The sequence below is a fragment of the Somniosus microcephalus genome, chromosome 5 (genome assembly GCF_052327205.1).
Source record: "Somniosus microcephalus isolate GS21.2 chromosome 5, FLI_Smic_1.0, whole genome shotgun sequence".
Taxonomy (NCBI): domain Eukaryota; kingdom Metazoa; phylum Chordata; class Chondrichthyes; order Squaliformes; family Somniosidae; genus Somniosus; species Somniosus microcephalus.
The window spans coordinates 45,173,473-45,189,307 of record NC_140991.1 but is presented as its reverse complement, the minus strand read 5'-3'; the positions used below and the strand labels follow the sequence as shown (position 1 = coordinate 45,189,307).

The 15,835-nt window shown below is 47.5% G+C and overlaps 1 protein-coding gene across 1 annotated transcript in view; it reads left to right on the top strand.

The window, feature by feature from the left end:
• The window catches only part of adarb2 (adenosine deaminase RNA specific B2 (inactive)), a 409,469-nt gene that overhangs the window by 236,492 nt on the left and 157,142 nt on the right, over nt 1–15,835 (top strand). The gene's annotated exons all lie outside the window — the stretch shown is intronic.

Sequence of the window (15,835 nt, the reverse complement as noted above, 5' to 3'; positions counted from 1 at the left end):
TGGTAGAGGTCGTGGGTTTGGGAGGTGCTGCCGAAGAAGCCTTGACGAGTTGCTGCAGTGCATCTTGTAGGTGGTACACACTGCAGCCATGGTACACCGGTGGTGGAGGGAGTGAATGTTTAAGGCGGGGGACGGGGTGCCAATCAAGCGGGCTGCTTTGTCCTGGCTGGTGCCAAGCTTCTTGAGTGTTGTTGGAGCTGCACTCATCCAGGCAAGTGGAGAGTATTCCATCACACTCCTTACTTGTGCCTTGTAGGTGGTGGAAAGGCTTTGCGGAATCAGGAGGTGAGATACTCGTTACAAAATACCTAGCCTCTGACCTGCTCTTGTTGCCACCGTATTATTTGGCTGGTCCAGTTAAGTTTCTGGTCAATGGTGACCCCTAGGATGTTGATGGTGGGGGATTTGGCGATGGTAATGCTGTTGAATGTCATGGGGAGGTGGTTAGATGCTTGCTTGTTGGAGATAGTCATTGCCTGGCACTTCCGTGGCGCAAATGTTACCTGCCACTTATCAGTCCAAGCCTGAATGTCATTCAGGTCTTATTGCATGCACTGCTTCATTATCTGAGGAGTTGTGAATGGCGCTGAACACTGTGCAGTCAACAGTGAACATCCCCATTTCTGACCTTATGTTGAAGGGAAGCTCATTGATGAAGCAGCTGAAGATGGTTGGGCCTAGGACACTGCCCTGAGGAACTCCTGCAGCGATATCCTGGGGCTGTGATGATTGACCTTCAATCACCACAACCATCTTCCTTTGTGCTAGGCATGACTCCAGCCAGTGGAGTGTTTTCCCCCTGATTCCCATTGACTTCAGTTTTACTAGGGCTCCTTGATGTCACACTCGGTCAAATGCTGCCTTGATGTCAAGGGCAGTCACTCTCACCTCACCTCTGGAATTCAGCTCCTTTGTCCATGTTTGGACCAAGGCTGTAATGAGGTCGGGAGCCGAGTGGTTTTGGCGGAACCCAAACTGGGCATCAGTGAGCAGGTTATTGGTGAGTAAGTGCTACTTGATAGCACTGTCGATGACACCTTCCATCACTTTGCTGATGATTGAGAGTAGACTGATGGGGCGGTAATTGGCCGGATTGGATTTGTCCTGCTTTTTGTGGACAAGACAAACAGGAAACTTTGTGCTATCTGGCACCGACGGGACCGAGCTGTTGCTGTCCCATCAAAACTGCCGGACAAACCAGCGCTAATGTTGAAACATACGGCGATTTTGAGCTCCGTATCTGGCAACAAACCCTTAGCAACAGCTTCTAAACAGTCGGCCGTATCTTGCAAGCATCTCTGTAGCGTCTCTGTAGCTTAGCAACAGCTTCAGCGAGACCTTGCAGAGCTTGACTGTTGAGAAAAAAGCAACGAAAAGAAAAAAAAACTAACGAAACGGCTCCTGATTTTTGCCGGTGGCTCGAGCATTCCGGACAGTTAACCTCCGGATAAACCAAAGTTTCCTGTACCTGGGTAGTTTTCCACATCGTCGGATAGATGCCAGTGTTGTAGCTGTACTGGAACAGCTTGGCTAGAGGCGCGGCTAGTTCTGGAGCACCAGTCTTCAGCACGATAGCTGGGATGTTGTCGGGGCCCATAGCCTTTGCTGTATCCAGTGTGCTCAGCCGTTTCTTGATATCACGTGGAGTGAATCGAATTGGCTGAAGACTGACTTCTGTGATGGTGGGGACCTCAGGAGTAGGGTGATAGGGATCATCCACTCGGCACTTCTGGCTGAAGTTGGTTGCAAACACTTCAGCCTTGTCTTTTGCACTCACGTGCTGGGCTCCACCATCATTGAGGATGGGGATATTCATGGAGCCTTCTCCTCCCATTAGTTGTTTAATGGTCCACCACCATTCCCGACTGGATGTGGCAGGACTGCAGAGCTTTGATCTGATCCGTTGATTGTGGGATCCCTTAGCCCTGTCTATAGCATGCTGCTTCCACTGTTTAGCATGCATGCAGCCCTGTGTTGCAGCTTCCCCAGGTTGGCACCTCGTTTTTAGGTATGCCTGGTGCTGCTCCCGGTATGCTCTTCTACACTCCTCATAGAACCAGGGTTGGTCCCCTGGCTTGATGGTAATGGTAGAGTGAGGGATATGCCAGGCTATGAGGTTACAGATTGCGGTGGAATACAATTCTGCTGCTGCTGATGGCCCAGTTTTGAGCTGCTAGATCTGTTCTGAATCTATCCCATTTAGCACAGTGGTAGTGCCACACAACATGATGGAGAGTGTCCTCAGTGTGAAGATGGGACTTCGTCTCCACAATGACTGTGCGGTAGTCACTGATACCAATGCATTCATGGACAGATGCATCTGCAATAGATAGATTGGTAAGGACGAGGCCAAGTAGGTTTTTCCCTCGTGTTGGTTCTCTCACCACCTGTTGCAGGCCCAGACTGTCAGTTATGTCCTTCAGGACTAGGCCAGCTCAGTCAGTAGTGATGCTACCGAACCACTCTTGGTGATAGACATTGAAGTCTCCCACCCAGAGTATATGCTGTGCCCTTGCTACTCTCAGTGCTTCTTCCAAGTGGTGTTCAACATGGAGGAGTACTGATTCATCAGCTGAGGGAGGGCGGTAGGTGAGAATCAGCAGGAGGTTTCCTTGCCTATGTTTGACCTGAATCCATGAGACTTCATAGGGTCCGGAGTCAATGTTGAGGACTCCCAGGGCCACTCCTTCCCAACTGTATACCACTGTGCTGCCACCCCTGGTGGATCTGATCTACCGGTGGGACAGGACATACCCAGGGGTGGTGATGGAGGAGTTTGGGACATTGGCTGAAAGGTATGATTCTGTGAGTATGACTATGCCAGGCTGTTCCTTGACTAGTCTGTGGGACAGCTCTCCCAGTATGGTACAAGTCCCCAGATGTTGGTGAGGAGGACTTTACAAGGTTGACTGGGCTGGGTGTGCCGTTGCTGTGTCTGTAGCCAGTGCCGAGGTCGATGCCGGGTGGTCCATCCGGTTTCATTCTTATTATTTTTCCTAGCGGTTTGTCACAACTGAGTGACTCGCTAGGCTATTTCAGAAGGCAGTTAAGAGTCAACCACATTGCTGTGGGTCTGGAGTCACATATAGGCCAGACCGAGTAAGGACGGCAGATTTCCTTCCCTAAAGGACATTAGTGAAACAGATGGGTTTTTAACGACAATCCGATAGTTTCATGGTTACCATTTCTGATGCTAGCTTTTTATTCCAGATTTATTTTAATTAACTGAATTTAAATTCCCCAGCTGCCGTGGTGGGATTTGAACTCACGTCTCTGGATCATTAGTCCAGGCCTCTGGATTACTAGCCCAGTGACATAACCACTACGCTACCATTCCTTGATAAACAACTGTTTTGGCCCTGAAAAATTAATTTTATATTGGTGGAATGCCAAATTTCTCCATTATGATAAAAATGCCTAATAATAATTTTTAAATATATATATATTTTTTAAAGTTCGTTCATAATATTTCAGCTTCTACCTTAATCCCATGTGTATGTCCCAATCTTTATTTCTCTCTCTGTAACATTTTTAAAAAGTGCAGGTAATCGGTGCTATTTTATTTCCTGGTTTGCTGCCTGTGAGAATTCTTCAATGTGATTGGCTGCTTAGACAGCTTGTTGACGTCACTGCAGCTCTGTGATAGGGGATTCCCATTACACAGTGCTGCAATCAATTGCACGTCGAGAAAGGTAAACTTCTTGCCACAGAGAGCGCAAGATCTCTGTGGGCAGCTTTCTTCGAGGCCAGCGGGGAGCGCCTTCGCTACGCCGCTGACCGCAAATTACGGGCCGGTGTAACTTTGCACAGTGGGATATGTGGGAGAAGGTTGGTTGGACAAGTCACACCTGTATATTTACAGCGTACGATTTTACAATAATCAAAACCTGACAGAATCAACTTAATTTTACTGTAGAAAAAGGAAGGAGTATACCTTTCAATAAAATCACGGATACTGATTTATGGTAAGTTCATTTTAAAGTAAAAGTTATGTTGTTGGAGATATTCTTCACTGGGTTCTGTAGTTTTAAAATATTTTGCATCCAAAACCATTTTCTACACCTCCAAGAATTCTTCACATCTACATAATTACCTTCAGTTAAGACCATGGGACAATTCATCAAAGTCCCTGTGGAAAAAGTACCAGTTTTTTTCATCTAGTAACCCCTTTAATTCAGTCACAATACATAACGGAGACAAAAACCAGAGGGAAAGACAGTTAAAATCGGACAAGTGACTTACCCGTAGATCCATACGATTTCAAACTTAACCTGCTCTTCTGAGCAGGGGGCAAGAACGCCTGCCTAAAGCAGGTGGGTTCCTTCTTTAAATATACAGAAATGGCCTCATCAGACCCCGTCACAATTTTAACTGTTGTCTCAGTGGGGAAGCCATTGTGGCTTTTTCGCCAGGTGAAGACAGCAGGAAGAGGATCCGGAACCAGAAGAAATCCAAACAGGTAAGTTTATTTACTTTCCTTGTGGGGGTCTCCCCTGCCCTTGTAGGGGTCTCCCCTACCTTTGTGGGGGTCTCCACTGCCCTTGTGGGACTCTCCTCCTTTCCTCCCGTGCGACACTCCCGAAACTCTCTCCCTATGGCGTATCTAAGTGCCAGCGAGGCTCCTATTTGGTGCCGGACAGCATCCTCTTTCCGCTTGGACTTCTGCTCCTGCTTGTTTCAGGCGGACAGCCTACCAGGAACGCGTAGATGAGGCCGGGGAGTTAAAATCGCCTGGACCGACGCTGAGGAGGGAGGGGAGGGTGGCGCTCACCTCATCCGTCACCCACCTCATCCGCTGCCCACCCGAATCCCGCTCCTGGTTAAAGAAGCTGCATTCAGAGTTATGTTCCTAACCTAAATCAATACATATGTTGCAATGACAGGTTTGGTTTGGTCCCCAGGCAGGTATCTAGAGGGAAGAGCCAAACCGTACAGTTTAAACATAGTCAATTCTCGATTTGTTCAGTTATATTTATACTAGCTGAAGTGCCCGGCGGTGCCGAGGCTTTTTCGAGGGCATGTTGTTGTTGGAAGAGAGAGAGAGAGAGCGAGCGACTGGGGGGGGGGGGGGGAGAGAGAGAGAGAGCGCGACTGGGGGGGAAGAGAGAGAGCGACTGGGGGGTACAGAGAGAGCAACTGGGGGGAAGAGAGGGCGGGTGGGGGGAAGAGAGGGCGGGGGGGAAGGGGGAGGGGAAGGGAGGGGGAAGGGAGGGCGGGGGGGAAGGGAGGGGGAGGAGGAGGGGGAGGAGGGGGAGGGGGGAGGGAGGGAGGAAGGGAGGGCTTGAGGCTGAGAGACGGCCACGCCCGGTTGCCGGGGTAACCCTGCCGCGCCGCCCCGCCCTCCCGAGAGCCCCGCTCTCGAAGCCGCAGCCGCCCCGCCCCGCCCCGCACTCCCGAGAGCCCCGCTCTTCGAGCCCGCCCCGCACTCCCGAGAGCCCCGCTCTCCAAGCCCCAGCCGGCCCGCACTCCTGTTGCCGGGGTAACCCTTCCCGCTCACCAAGGCCGAGATCCGCACTCTCGAGAGCCCCGCCCCGCCCCCCGCCCGAGCCGAGCGCGGAACAGAGTCTCACCTGCTCCTGCTGCGCGTGCACCCTGACCCTCATGGCTGACGCCGTTGCCCCGGGTAACGTGACACCGGGGGGGGGGGGGTGAGGAGCTTAGCAGCAGCCCAGTTACCTAGCTCGGGCCTGGCTGGGCAAGAAAGGCCCAGGCTTTCAGGCCTAAGAAAAAAACGGGCAAAGGTAGGAAAAAGAATGTTCAGGTTCGATAAAATATTTACAAATGAGTGATTTATTTTAAAAGAATTTAATAAATTGAATTTTATTTTGCTGGAAATGTATATTTGAAAAGAAAGACGCAGAAAGCAGGATAAAGAATGGAAGCAAGATGGCGGCTACTCACCTCGGTTCAGAACGATAAGGCCCGCCCACACACGCACCGATTGGTCAACCATCAGGTCACCAAAGCATAGGATTGGTCAATCGTCCCGTCACTCGACCGTAGGAGGGCCCGGCCGCACGCGGCAGCAAGCCGCTGTACGATTGGTCGACCTCGAGGTCACTCTGTCGCTAATGAGCGGATAATGAGATGCTAATGAGTGGAATGTTGAAAGTTTTTGGGATACCGCGGGCGCGATTTTAGCCCGGCCGAAACGTAAATACGCTTAAAACCGTCTCGGAAGCGTAAGCTTTCTTTGGAGGTAACGCGCGCGTAGGTACGCCCTGTAACTTTCGAGCGCATAGCCCGACAGATGCACACGCGATGACAGACAGACGGACAGACAGACAGATCGACCGATTTATATATATTTATATATATATGGTTGGCAGCTCCGTTTAAGTTGAACTCACGGTTATTCAAATATTCAAAACCCCAGCAACTGTTTTGTCGGTACTTAGTTAGTAAGGTGTAGTAAAATCAAAAACGTGTTCTTTGTTAACCTGTGCTGTGTTACACCTAATGCAAAGAAGAATTCTTATCACCATGTTAGTGATTATTGAAATACAGGCACTTGTTACCTGTGGTACAATTGTAACATTTGCTAATGTTAGATGTCAGTGCTGGTCAGAATAGAGTCAGCTGATAGCTGAATGTTTTGCTCTGTTGTTTAATGGTAATGATAGCAGAAATGGTTGTTAAAACTGGTGGAAAACTGGGAATAAGCAGCGATTGTTTTTATTAATTATTTTCTGCCTCTAACAATGAAATTGGTAACATCATATTTTTGGAACCATTTGCTGTCTTTGTCACGTTTCAAAAATGGATTTTTGACTCTTTAACCCAGGAAGAATTTGGGGTATTTTAAATCAACAGAACTGCCATGTGCTGGAAACGTGTATTACAAGATGATATTTCTAACATGCCATATCAGTTTGAGACAATGACGTTCATTAACACATTCCAGAGAGGAAATTGAGCCCAACCAGTCCATGCCGGCATTTATGCTCCACACGAGCCTCCTCCCGTCTTTCCCCATCTAAACCTATCAGCGTAACCCTCTGTTCCCTTTTCCCTCATATGCTTATCTAATCGCCCCTTAAATGCATCTACACTATTCGCTTCAACCGCTCCCTGTAATAGCGAGTTCCACATTCGCACCACTGTTCATTTGATGATGGAGCAGCTAAAGCTTTAGTGCAACATAGATTTTACTGTAGTTCTTACAATAGCTGGATTATTGCTGCTGTCAGTGAGAGAGGGTGTCAAGGAGTGCAGCCTTCACTGGAGAATAAACATTCAGCTTACCAACAAGCTTTTACTGTTGGAGTCTACTCCCTCACTGCAGTCACCAACCCTTCAATCAGCTGAGCCGATGCACCCACGGGATACTTTAAACATATGAGCAGTAAATTGTTGAAAAGTAATGCACTGCTCAACTGTATATCTCCTTCTTATATGAAATCAGAAAACCTCAGTTTTCCACTCTCGGGAGCTGGCCGTCGCTTTACTAGTTTAGTGGCTGTTAAGCCACTGGAGAGGCACAAAATGAGCATTCTTTCAGGCAGATCCTGATGGTCCAAGTTTCTGTCAGTTAGGCTACTGAGGTCCTATAGGATGTAATCACCCAGAGGAAACTAAAGTCATTAGCAGTTTTATTCTGCGCTGTTAAAATTAACAAAGTATAGCGACATTAATATCCCGGTTTCCAAAAGTAGATAAATCCCCCTGAATGTTTAACAAATCCCTTAACTTAATATTATGTGCACTCATTTTGATAATAACTGCATTATTAATATTATCAGTACCCTCAGGCCATCTATTAGCTCAACCACCTCATTACCAATTGTCATGGTAACGGATAATATGCAAATTGGCACTGATCAGGTTAACAAAAAAAACACACCAAAAATTGGTGAAACTACACTGTATCTTAAATGATTAATAAATCTGTGTTTAATAGCCCAGTTAACCCTGAAAATTTGTTTACAATGGGCCCTCACTTAAGAGCAGCCAAAACACTTATCTCTGGCACTGTAATAGTGCCAGATACGAGAAAGATGGAACATAGATCAACATAGCACAGTGTTTAACCTCTCCTATTAGGGCCGACTGTTCAGTAGACCTCAATTTTGCCTTTTAAGCTGTTAAATTGATGATTTGAAAAGCCAAAACTTATGTCCACAGTCCAGATCACCAGCATCTATGGATCACCAAGGAGCAGACTGCTTCCAGTTGTTGAGGGGCCAAGAATGAGGGGCCATAGATACAAGATGAAGGGGGAAAAATTCGGTTGCGCCCTCTTTGGGGCACTAACTTGCACTACTTTTAGCGCCCCAAAAAAGGTAGCGCCCCCACCATAAATTGAGTGGTAGCGCCCCAGGCAGGAGATGGGGCACTACTGGAAGTGCTCCCCCTCCTTCCTGGGGCGCTACCATTCAATATCGCGGTGCTACGAGCAGCAGCGCCATGCGCGCCGGCACGTAGTACCGCGGTACTACAGTCCTCCCTCCCCTGATTATAGGGGAGGGGCCTAGCGCAGCACGCACTGGGGCCCTGCTGGACCATCAGGGAGCGGGGTGCCGGGAAAACAGCCCGGCACTCAAGAGGAGTGCCGGACTGACGGATCGCGGCCGGCACCCCGCATGAGGAAGCGGAAGGGGGCAGGTGCTGGCAGGCGGCCCCCAAAAAATGGCCACCCAGCACCTGCCTTTTAATTGGCGCCATCTCGGCTGCAAAAACGCCACCCTGACCCTGTTGGACATATCGTTCAGCGGCAGGTATGGGGGCGCAACTGAAGTTTGCGGCTGGGACGCGAGTGGGGCACTGCGCACGGTGATCATTTCATGGCCGGAGGCGCAGCACCATAGGGCGCTACCTGCTACCGCCACCGCTAACCTCCCGCTGAATTTCACGGGAGGTGTTAGCGGCGTCACGCCCAGGCACTAGGGGCTTTGCGCCCCGTTAGCGCCCCCTCACTAACAGGAGGCGCAAAGCAACCCAATTTTCCCCCCTAAATGTAAGAGATTTAGAACAGAGAGCAGGAGAAACCTCTTTCTTCACACAGAAAGTTGTCAGGCTGTGGTATTCACTTCCAGTGTTAGTGGTTGAGACAGAAACAAGTCAACATTCAACATTAGATTGGAAAGGTGGATGAAGGAAACAGGGTGGGTAGATGTGATTAGAACGATTTGTACTATTTGCTTGTGTGGAAGGTAAACCCCGACATGGACTTGTTGGATTGCATGGCCTGTTTCTAATATAGAGAAGTGCGTGACATGTAAGTGACAAATATGACAATAAAATACACTAAACATGTTGACCATTAGCCCTGCGCAACTGAATAACTTTACTACACTTGTAATGTAACATGCTGCCTGCCATTCTTTCTTTCTCCAAAAGACAAAGAAGCAATGTGGCCAAGTCAATTCAATTCAATTTTATTTGCCATATGTACTAGTACAATGGAATGCTTACTCCCCGTAGGGACACGTCAGCTATTCTTACAGCGCCGTGTTCAGAAAGCCAATTCTTTGGCATCCAGTGGCAGTGGGAGCACGATGTCCCTCAGCCGCTCCGTCTCCTCGTCCCCGCAGCCTCCTCCTCACTGTTGCCGGCTCAGCTCCACGTGTGGTGGCCTGCTTCTCCCGCTCACCCTCTGGCCACCATTCCCGGCTCCCCTCCTCCCAGTCGGACTGCGAGTCGTCGTGGCTGCTGCTGCGTCCCGATGCGCTGCGCTGCCTCCGCCCGACTCGCCGAACACATCCTCCGGTCGCCGCGGCCTCCACCTCACCGTCGCCAGCTCCACGGTCCGATGGCCCGGGCCTGCTTCTCCCGCTTCCGGTCCGGCCTCTGGCCGCCATGCTTGGCTCCCCTCCTCTCGTGATGACCCATGTGTCTGCCTGGATGGTCCCTGAGACATAACTGCTGTGGGCAGAAGTGATCTTCCATGCTACTGTTAATGCCTGGGAGATGGTTGACTGTCCCTGTAAGTCTTCTTGGACCAGGTGGGACAACTCAGTCATCCCTGGTAAGCCTGGGCCTCCGCCATGTCCATGTAGCTGACTCTATGGGGAGTACATGTGCTGTGAGTCATGCGCCTCTCCATGACCTCTGATTCTGAGACACCTTCTCTTCCTCGTGCTTCACTGCAACAGACCTGCCAATGGGCACTCCACCATGTTCTTGAACAGAAAACCCCTCTGCGCTATTCACTTCTGTCATTTCTGTGTTGGTACTTTAAAATCTTCCCCAGGTGAACCCGACATCTGCCATGGGTGACGAGTGGGGTGCCCCAAGAATCAATGATTGAATCCTTTGCTTTTCATGTTAGATATCAATAATTTGGAATAACAACAGAAAATGCTGGAAAAACTCAGCAGGCCAGGCAACATCCGTGGAGAGAGAAATAGAGTCAACGTTTCAGGTCAAAACCCTTGACAAAGGGTTTCGACCTGAAACGTTGACTCTATTTCTCTCTCCACGGATGTTGCCTGGCCTGCTGAGTTTTTCCAGCATTTTCTGTTGTTATTTCGGATTTCCAGCATCTGCAGTATTTTGCTATCGTCAATAATTTGGATATGGGGATGGAGGCAAAACACTCAAAAATTGCTTATGACGCCAAGGTTGGGCTTGCAAGCAATCAAGAGCCGGCTGAGGAGGGGCGGAGGGATCCAGATAGAGTGGGAAGCTGGGCTGAGAAATGATAATGAAATTCTTTGTTACCGAGTATAAAGTGATGAGACTAGGGAATGGGAATAAACCATTGGAACTCTTTCTAAACTGGTCTGTGGAATACAGCACAGAAACAGATCAGAATGGGACAGATCAGCTGTAATGATCTCACACAGAGGGTGGTTAATGTTTGGAATGGACTGCCCCAGGAAGCTAATCGAAGCTGAAAACATCAATGATTTTGAGAGGGAGTTGGACAGATGTTTGGCATGAAATTAGTTCAGGAATATAGGTAGTGAGCTGTGTATTGTATTTTTGAACTCTGGGGCCAGCCAGGTGTTTCCGAGGTTACAACGGCGGACAAGCAGGAGATGCACCGCCAAATGTCTTGAGAATGTGGACGTTCTTACGCGCAAAGCGTTGAAGCTTTGCTCCTTGGGAGCAGAGCTGTGTTCAAACGTGTATGTGTGAGGTCTCTCCTGGCCAACGGGACACAATTTGCTGCTTGCAGTATAACTTGGGAGTTGCTGGCTGCATATCGCACTCTACAGCTACCCGGCTCAGATCACCAGTCGGCACAGTGTCACCACAGTCTAAGTGACTGGATTAGTTATTAGGGAGAAAGCTGCCAGCAGACATTGGCGCATCAGCAATAAATCTTTGTCACTGTCTAAATGATAAAAATAGTACACGCTCACTTTCTTTCATTCTTTCTGTCATCGTGTGGCGATGAGCATCAGCAAATGCGTGAAAACTTTGTTCCACACACATTAACTTTGAAATGAGTTGGGACAGTCACAGCCTGTGAGGGGTTTGAGGTTCCTCTCTGATCATGAGCCCAGCTAAGCCCAGGTCATCAGTAACATCACTGTTAGTTCAAGGTTACAAAATGATATGTTACAGTAAGAAGATTTATAGCAGGGAAAACCCAGGGAAAAGTGCAAGTAAACCACTCGATCTTAGACCATACGCATGGTATAAATTTTAAATGGCCAGTCGGCATTCTAATTATTATACATTATAAACGATTTCACACTACATCAGCAGACTTGAGTTGTCCTTTCACATTCCATTTCAGAATCTCAACCCTTGACCTCCACCCTTAGACAACCAAAGTTGCAACTCATAAATAACCTTCTTCTGCACTCATATAATCGCCACAAACAGACATGGTAGACCATTTAATTTTGTCCCCTTGTTTGATAAATCTTGACAGGTTTAATTACACGCAAGTTATTTTTAAAATCTCATTTAAAAAGGAAGGCTTTCGGAAGTCCATCTTCCTCTCTTGTGCTGCCATTTAGTTCCATATGAATCTGTCACAGTCCAGCTCCATTTCTTCTCATCTCTTTGTTGGAAGTGACAATCACGCTCACTGTGAAAGTGAATAGGCAGATTGGGGCTGCTATTCTGCAAAGCAGGCAGGACAAAGGAGCTGTCCTTTCTCTGATTGTAGAACTCGACACAGCAATTTCATCGTTTCTCTGGAAAGAGAAATGAGAGGAGAGAATTACTTTTGACGATTCGCAAATAAGTGCAGACTCATGAAGTATTAATGCCTGACTGACACTTGCAGGTAGAACAGTATGATATGGCTAACTTTCTCTTGCTGAATGCCAAACATGCAGTTATAACTTAATTATGGACCTTAACTCCAATCACATAATTAAGGCAAGTCAAATACGTATTGTTTTCATCGCATGTATGCTGTGAACTGCTGTCAGCAGCAATCCCAGATTCACTCAATGTCATTCACAGGGTGCCACACTCCATTTGTATGAAAAGCTCTTATTTTTAGCTTTATCGTCTTCACCTCAATTCTTCTTGCCTGCTATTTATAACATGGATTCGTGGATCCATTTGGAGAGTGGAGCGGGCAAGACCATGTCAATTTAATCCCATGAAGCCCATGAGATGAAAGGGGCAGTGGCAACATGGATACGAAATTGGCTAAGAGACAGAAAGCAGAGAGTGCTGGTGAACGGTTGTTTTTCAGACTGGAGGGAAGTATACAGTGGTGACCCCCAGGGGTTGGTATTAGGACCACTGCTCTTTCTTAAATATATTCATGACTTGGACTTGGGCATCATTTCCAAGTTTGCAGATAATACAAAACTTGAAAATGTAGTAAACAGTGAGAAGGATAGTAGCAGACTTTAGGAGGACATACACAGACTGGTGAGCAGGGGAGTGGGATGAATTGGATAGCTCTTTTAAAGAGCCGGCACAGGCATGATGGGCTGAATGGCCTCCTTCTGTGCTGTCAGATTTTATGATTTCTAGAACGCTGCATCCTATTGGAGTGAAGGCCGGTGGGTGTTGTCCTTTCCTCCACCTGTTGAAATGAGATCCTCCTCCACCACCTCAATCAACAACCCAGCAGAGAATTTACAACACTCAACATAGCTGAGGCTGGCGGATCCAGCCAGTTTCGGGACTGACAGCTCTAATGTGACCTCTGGTTTGGAACATGAATATCATTACTACCCCCCCCCCTCACCCCCAGTGTTGGGCTGCTTTTTAACGCTTAATATAAATATAGAGCAGACCTTTGCTCGGGTTATACTGCACTGACCTCTTGAAGTGAAAGGGGGAGAAAAAGCTTAACGTGCATGGCTGTGCTTTCAGATAGCTGTACTTGTGAATGGTCCTGAACCAGCAGCAAAAAGAGCACAGACTGCCATCTATAGGGCTCGATCCTCAAGTGCAATTCAAATTCAACTTACTTTTGCTAGCCAGGCACTTCAGGATAATAACTCTCTAAACAGTAGAAGCAAAGCGAGAGGAAGGAATTGGTGACACGAGTCCTTTAATGCCCAGTACAGACTACCTCAGGCTCCAAGCTGAAAAAAGGAAGTATAACAGTCAGGGACTAAACAGAAAACTTAGAATAGTTTAACTTCTGCATCTACCAACAGAGCAAGCGGGATGGAGTCGGCCTTGTCAGTATTACTGTTGGACAAAGACCAGGCCCAGGCAGCATGGCCATCAGCTTCGTTACTACATTCCATGTTTATAGTATAGGTTTAAGTGACTGATGATAGGCCCCGCAAATCCGCAGAACTTCCATAACGTTCTCCCGTATGTCGGATGGGAGTATAACGGAAGACCTACAAATTAGACTAGAATCCAGATACGCTGCGTCCTGGCCTGGACTACTACTTTATATGGGGCATTGTTTAGAGCAGAAACTGGTCTGGGCAAGAGAGCAGCCTGGGATCTGAGGGTGACTACTACACTAGTTGAAAGGATGCATACTATCCTCCTAGCCAATGGAAGTGAGACCCATCAAGTTTGCTGACGACACGAAACTAGGTGGGATTGTGAGTTGTGAGGAGGATGCAAAGAGGCTTCAAGGCGATTTCGACAAGTTGAGTGAGTGGGCAAATACATGGCAGATGCAGTATAACGTGGATAAATGTGAAGTTATCCACTTCGGTAGGAAAAACAGAAAGGCAGAGTATTATTTAAATAATAATCTGGGAAATGTTGATGTGCAAAGGGACCTGGGTGTCCTTGTACACCAGTCACTGAAAGCAAACATGCAGGTGCAGCAAGCAGTTAGGAAGGCAAATGGTATGTTCGCCTTCATTGCAAGAGGATTTGAGTACAGAAGCAAGGATGTCTTACTACAGTTATACAGGGCCTTGGTGAGACCACACCTGGAGTACTGTGTGCAGTTTTGGTCTCCTTACCTAAGAAAGAATGTACTTGCCATAGAGGGAGTGCAGCGAAGGTTCACCAGGCTGATTCCTGGGATGGCAGGACTGTCGTATGAGGAGAGATTGGGTTGACTAGGCCTGTATTCACTAGAGTTTAGAAGAATGAGAGGGGATCTCATTGAAATGTATTAAATTCTGACAGGGCTAGACAGACTGGATGCAGGGAGGATGTTTCCTCTGGCTGGGGGGGTCTAGAACGAGGGGTCACAGTCTCAGGGTACGCGTTAGGACATTTATGACTGAGATGAGGAGAAATTTCTGCACTCAGAGGGTGGTGAACCTGTGGAATTCTCTACCACAGAAGGCTGTTGAGGCCAAGCCACTGAATATATATATAAGAAGGAGATAGATTTCTAGACACAAAAGGCATCAAGGGGTATGGGGAGAGAATGGGAATATGGTATTGAGATAGAGGATCAGCCATGATCATATTGAATGGCGGAGCAGGCTTGAAGGGCCGAATGACCTACTCCTGCTCCTATTTTTCTATGTTCTATGTTTCTAAACAGAGAAAACCTTTGCCAATATTCTTGTGCTGTTGCTATATATATAGTGACCAATGGCATTCTTATCCCCAATATCACCCTGTACTATTGTTGGAGTCTGCAATCCATCAATCTTTATTGTGTATTCGGCAGTTAGCAGAAATGAGCCTCCTCGAAAATAAAACAAAACCACCCATATGAACTCCACAGGTGAAGGACATCTTGGGGTCCGACTCACGTCAACAAACTGCTCAAAGCTTCAACTCTCGCAGTTCATTGTTTCTATGTTTCTAAGTGGCTGAATGTTTCATTATCCACACCAATCACTGTGCCCCGTAGTGCCGCGGGCACCTGCCAATGATGGTCAAACCTGAGAACCAGCCTCTTGATCCCAGATGCTCTGATGGGGTCAATGGCGGACGCTCCCAGCGGGAAGAACCCAGCACTTATGTTGAAATCAAAGGCCTGTGGATGTTTAGGCCCTAACTTTATTAGAACCTCATCTGCTTGCTATTGAACCTTGCCGATGTTAGCTTGATAAAAGTCTACCCAGAGCATTGGAATGAAATGCTCTTTGCATTACTGGAATGTAATTATGTGTACTTGGCAACATTTTAAATGTTTCATTGCATCCCACATAATAACTGAACTATTAAACCATCAAATCAAACTGTTTGGCCCTATTTTGAAAGGATTTCAGTGATGGAGCACTGAGTCTTTTGTAGGATAAATTGACTTCCAGTCGCAGGATACTCCATAGCTGTGATTGTGCTGGTTGCTCTGCTGCTAGAGGTTTGAACATGTTCTGATTCATGACTGTGATGGTGCAAATTAAGACCAGGGCAAAGCAAGGAATCGGAATCAGAAGCTTAGGAGTGGAAATCCTAAAAGCTTTGCAATCTCAGAAGAGAATATTAAAGATAGTTCATGTATTTTAGAACAGAAGTTCAGATTGTCCCTCTGGTGATGTCTGAGACCAGAAATCTGTGCTATTTCGAGGGATTTGGAAATCATCCA